This window comes from Zalophus californianus, chromosome 4 (assembly GCF_009762305.2).
Source record: "Zalophus californianus isolate mZalCal1 chromosome 4, mZalCal1.pri.v2, whole genome shotgun sequence".
NCBI classification, from domain to species: domain Eukaryota; kingdom Metazoa; phylum Chordata; class Mammalia; order Carnivora; family Otariidae; genus Zalophus; species Zalophus californianus.
The window spans coordinates 168,434,863-168,440,905 of NC_045598.1; the positions used below are offsets into that span (position 1 = coordinate 168,434,863).

At 40.6% G+C, this 6,043-nt stretch overlaps 1 long non-coding RNA gene across 1 annotated transcript; it reads left to right on the top strand.

The window, feature by feature from the left end:
- Window positions 1-436: 436 nt before the first annotated feature.
- LOC113924513 lies at window positions 437-5,761 on the top strand. The gene is made up of 3 exons (XR_003520695.1): window positions 437-488; window positions 3,108-3,255; window positions 5,631-5,761. It is a non-coding gene; the product is annotated as an uncharacterized LOC113924513 (long non-coding RNA).
- The last annotated feature ends 282 nt before the right edge of the window (window positions 5,762-6,043 follow it).

The window sequence follows — 6,043 nt, forward strand, 5'->3', positions numbered from 1 at the left end:
AAAATAGTTTATAAAAAGAGATTAGATTAAGTAGTCCTAATGAGTTGCAAAAGGCATCTTTACCATAGAAAGCTTTTTATATTTTATGAGAACAGTCTAAAGAAAAGTACTCTACACAGAGATTATTTAACTTCTTCAAAAACACTGATAATTTAAATTGCTCTCCCACCTTCCAGCTTCCACTATGTAAATCTACCTGGGCACAAGTACGCACTATTATGCCAGAGTGGTTTGATGTAATTTAGGTATCCAATGCCGTCACACATTTCTCAACCCTTGATACCTATGGTATACTGTATCTCCACAAATAAAAAAGGCAAACATTGCATCCTGACAAACCTGGTATCATACACATTGGCTATGGGCATTTCTAGTGCAAGCCATGTCTCTTTAAATAGGTCTTATATTTAAACATGCTCACCAAATATCATGATGCCGGGACTTCACCAGTTTGCCTCTGAATATCAAGACAAGACTTTCCAAATCAGGTAAGACACGAACTGTATTTTCCCCCCTAGGTATTTGTTCACTAGTTGGTTTCCTTGGGGCAATAGAAAAGGCTTAAGTGGCTGACATTCACTACACCAGTTAGAACAAAACAATGGGGTCTCTCATTTCCTTCTAAGCATAATTCGGAAAGTATAGAAGAGGATTCTAAGCTCCACACCCCCAAAAAAACAAACCCACAAAATAAAACAACCCCCCCACACACACACAAAACAAAAAACAAAAGAGCACTATAACTGAAATCAAAGCTTACATGTTTCAAGAACACCACTGTTAGGTTTCAGGTTAAAAGAAGAGTGTTCACTTGTTTAGAAAATATTTACTGAGCATCTAGTATATAAATATCAGACTCTCGTCCCCACTCTGGGAATGTGGTGGTGAATGAGACAAACAGTAAGTTTTGGCCTTCTATTTAAAATGGCTTCTCCCCTGGAGCACTGGCCTTGTGAATTTGCAGCTGCAAAATCAGACCCGGCCAGGGAGGCAAATGATGGCAATGGTAAGGCATGAACTTTGGAGTCTCAATGGTCAGAGTTCAGTTCCTGGCATCCCTACATTGTAACCTTGGCCAGTCTGCTTAATGTCTCTGAGCTTGAGTGTCCTCTGTTGTAAAGTCAGAAGAGCGAGCGTGCCTGCCTCATAGGACTATTGTGAGGACCAGCTGGTTCAGGCTGTTGAAGGTGCCTAGAACATAGATGACACTAACCAAAAAGCAATTTCTTCCATTCCTTCGTTCAAGCCCAAATATCCTCAATGGATAGTGGAAACACATAAAGGCGAAACATTGATATAATAACTTTGGTTTGTCTCTGAAATCAAGGTGGGGCTCACCCTAGAGTAGGTACTATTTATGTTTGAGTCTTCTATTAGCAATGTGAGAGAATGCAAAAGAAGAGTAGCACAAGGCCTCCTTGTATCATTCTTTATTTTAATCAATGATGCCTTAACTTTAAGAAGCTTAAAGTAGAAAGAAGGAAATCACAAAACTCCGAGGAGCCTGAATCTATAAGTGCTCACAAAAAAAAAGAAACTTCCATCACTTCTCCTAGAGACCTATATGAGAACTGAGATACCACTTTCTTCTCACTAACCTTTCTCAGTTTTGAAAATAAAGCTCAAACACTTTGCCTCCATTCAGCTCAGTAAAGGTAGCAGCTTAAACATAAAAGCGCAAACACTGCAAAGAAAAAAAAAAAAACCACCAGTGGCTGGCTGCCAGCTCTTGGCCAATCAGTCCTCACAAGGAAGGTTGCGTCAGAGGCTTCCAGCCTGCTGGAACCTCTGCAGCTGCCTGCAACGCAAGCTTGGACCACCCAGGCCGAAGTGGACTGGCATCTGGAGAAACACACAAACAATGGAGAACGTTAGAGCCTTGCATTTCCGAGCCAGAGATTCTGTCACTAGGCTGAGCCTGGTCTTTGAGAAGTCCTAGGCAAAGAAGAAATCTAGGATAAGCTAAATGGCTCTACTATTAAATCCCTGTCTCGGGTCAGCAGCATAACCCCCAGGATGGAAAAATATTTTTTCAGTGGAAAATCACCCGTATTAGTGTTCATGGATCTAGTTTTCAACTGGTGTTGGGCTCTCACCCAGTGTAATTAACATCTTACCTGTGGGTGGCTGGTAGAATTGCTTTACACCTCTCTCATCATCCCAGCCCCAATACTTCCTGAAATGGTTTATACAAACAGATAGGAGGTGATGTTCCTAAAGATAGACTATTTGGTTGAGGGCTCTGTGGTAGCCCCTCCATTCTGCTTTCGGCAAATTTATTTTTCTAATTTAATGTCAGAAGGAGGCCTACATCACTCAAAGGTTTGCTCAAACGCAAGCCATGCCAACTTGTTATAATTACAGTGAGATACAATAGCGGACGTGGGGGACGCTAATTAATGAGTTGGACCTCAAATCCCAGACAGAGAGCCAAGTACGTGGACTTCTATCAGATCTGAATGGAAACTCTGCCCCACTGATGATGGATGTCTCTGGGAAATACGCACCCTCCTCACACCCAAAGTACAGATACTTGGGAAGGCGTAGGAGAGAAACATCCTGCTAAGATTGAAATTGAAACTAAAACCTGGGGAAAAGCACTGATCCTAATCCAGACACTCGGATTTAATTGGTCCTTATGCAGCCTGAGCATCAAGACTGTCTTTATTCACCAGGTGACACTAATGGCAGCCAAGGTTGAGAAACCCTACAAAGATTCCTTAGATAATACTTACTGCTTTAATGGAAAATTTAACTAGGAAATCAGTGTATCATGGCATAGTAATTTACTAGATCTATCAGAACAAAACAGCGACAATTTACTAGGTTGCACTGTAGGTGTTCACTTTGTCTCCCGAACTAGACTGGAGGCTTCAGGAGGGTGTTTTATCTCTAGCTTCTGGGAGAGAGCTCTAGACATAGTAAATGTAATAGAAGCATTTGCTCAATAATTGGACAGATGCTCAGAAAATGTCACATTGTGTGTTTAAACAGAAAGACTAAGACTTTACAGAAACATGTTTTCTACCATCCTCTAAAGTATTTACTTTCAAATTTTAGTGTGCATGAGAATCTTATTAAATGTGTAGTTTCTATGCCTCCCCCAGAACCTAATGTCAGACCAAGAAAATTCAGTTCGTTTCAGCAGCAACTTCATATGAATTCCTCCAGTGCCTAGTACAACGCAGGAATAAAACAACAAAATGGTACAATCTGTACCATCTGAGATGAGAATCCACAGCCAGCTAAATGCAGGTAAGAAAGGGTTTCTTTCATCTTAGCTCTTGAAGCCAAAGCTAGATCAGAGGTTCACGGTATCAAGAACATAAACGAGTTGATGTTTATCGTCAATCACGACAATTCAACACACAGAGAAAGCTGCTCTTACCGATTTAAGATAAATAGTGGAGAGTCGGTGGACTGAATATTCTGGATGCTGTGTGGGATCCTTGGTAGTCAGAGGCAGTGTTTCTGGCTGAGAGCTGCACTTTCTACTCGGTGAAGGGAATCCAGATGAGTTTCCTTCTAGAGTGCATTGCAGAGCTCTAATTGAGGCTGCATTTCTTGTTATCTAAAGAAGCTCTGCAAGAGCCAAGTTTCAGGAAAATCAAGAAAGCAAGCCATCTTATGTTATTCGAAGAGATTGGGCAAAATACACTGTGGCATAAAGTTCTAATATTGTTGCAAAACAGAAAGGTTCCTGCTTGCAGTTCTCCCTCTAGAGTTAGTATGGCCCAGGATTTAAAAAGTTTTATCTTCTCCAAGTCACTGGCTTAGAACTTAATGATGCCTTTATAAGGACTCCATTCAAATCCTGGTCTACCCATATACTTGCTGTGTGACCCTGGGTGAGTTACTTAACCTCTCTGAATCTCAGTATACTCATTTTGATCACAGGGAAACTATTTGGTTACCTCACAGAGTTATTGTGAGGATCAAATGTAACGTACCCTGTACGGTGCCAACACGTGTTAGCTGATAATAATAATCATCATCATTATTATTGTCTTCCTTGCCTCCCTCTGGTTCTAGGCAAAGTAAAGTTCTTCATGCCCAGTTGTCCAGGTACAATCCTGCGCTTACCCTATATTGTTTTAGTTGAAGCTCTGATCTATTTTCTCTATCCTTCTTTGTACAGAGGACCACCCAAAATCAGCCCAGATGAAAGCTTTAGTTTAGCTTCTGTAACAAATAAACCCCCCAATTTTAACAGCTTAACACCTTAAAAACCGATTTCTCACATAACAGTCCAAAACTAGTGTTCCTGATTGGTAGATAGTTTTACTCAGTGACTGGTGATTAAGGGACCTGCTCCCTTCATCTCTAGCTCACCATCCCCAAGGCTTCAAAGGATTCTGCGTCCAACTGGCAGACAGGGAAATGGAGAAAGAAGAATTTCAGCCTGTATCTTAAGAGCCCTCCCCAGAAGTGAGTCTCCTCCCTGCCAGGCTGGTTCCATGGGTAAGAGGTGTCATAAGGCCACACCTAAAAGGGGAATAGAAAACAGAGCCGCTAGCTGAGCTGCTCCCCTCCAGCAATTGTTCCACATCACGCAAGGAGAACACAAATGTTTGGTGGGTTATCATCCATCTCTACCCAAGAGCTTTTATTTTAATTTGCATGAAGGTGAGGTCCTGGAACCCTAAATCGAAAGGAAAGTTAGAGATCTCCTACTGCAGGTGCTACAAATGCAGACATGCCTCAAACACCCCAGAATGGTCACCCAGCCAGTACGAGATCATTGTAAGAAGCTTTCATTAGAAAAGTTTTCCTTTCGTGGTCCCAGTTGAGCCATCTGGTGTAACACAGAATGAGGGTATGCATGTATTTCACCAGACCTCAAATGAAATAAATGTAGCTGACTATATGATTCTTTTTCCCCAGTAAATGCCCATAGCTCTTCAAATGTTCTTAATATACCATGGTTTTCAGACTCTTCACCATCATGTCTTCTTCTCTCCACTGAAAGTGCACCATTTGTCATGGTCCCAAAAGTATTTGACCCCTGCCAGATGCATACAATATTCCAGACACATGCCTGGATATCCCATTTGGTATCATCTTTTCTAAATTATACTAACCAGAGTCATAGTTCTTCCTTCACCTTTGGTTTCTTCTTTCTCCCACATTTTAATTTCTCTAGTCACACTTCCTTAACCAGTGGATATCTTTAGCTTCAATTCGTCTGTTCCTATTGTCATTTAAATTCCTGCCAGTCACTTTCTGGCCCCTTACCAAATTAGCATTCTTGCATCAGACATACAAGGGCTGTTCAGAAAGTAAATTTACAAGGTGTTTTTATGAAACTGATTTTAAGAGATGGCATCTAATCCCTACAAGTATTTAAACAGCAGCTGATTGCTACTTTCCCACATAACCCAATAGATTCACACATTTGTTATACCACAGGACCAGCTTTTTTTTCTGCCAGCTGAGTAAATTGCAGGGTCCTTGGTTATTAAATCAACTTCATATCACATCAGTGAACACAAACTTTATTGAGTTCCAAGCTTGTTGCAAATAATGTCTCCAAGAGACAGAATGAATTTTGCTTGAAACTGGGGCACAGTTACTTTTCCACGTATTCGAATATTGATTTGTTCAGTGATTTGTCCTCTTTGTGTTTGCAGGTCCTCGGATTACAGGGCTTTGCTCCCTGCTGGTCCACTTCCTCTCCAGGACTGGGCATGTCATTCTGATACACTTTCAATTAAAAATGTTCTTGCCATAAATTTAAACAAGTTGACCATGAAATTCTGCAGCAGAAATCACTTTTTTTCATTAAAAAAATGGAAACACATGTTATAAAAGAACATTTAATGACATGGAAAAATATTCAAGATATATTGGTAGAGAGAAAAAGCAGATTTCTAAAATGCAAACAAAATATGAATCCATATTTGAAAAACAGAATATAGAGTGTGTGTGTGTGTGTGTTTGTGTGTGTGCACGCGCACGTGTATGCTTGCATAGGAAAATTCTAGAAGGATATTCGCCAAAGTATCAGCAGATACTCTTTGAATGGTGAGTTTTCTAAAGATAA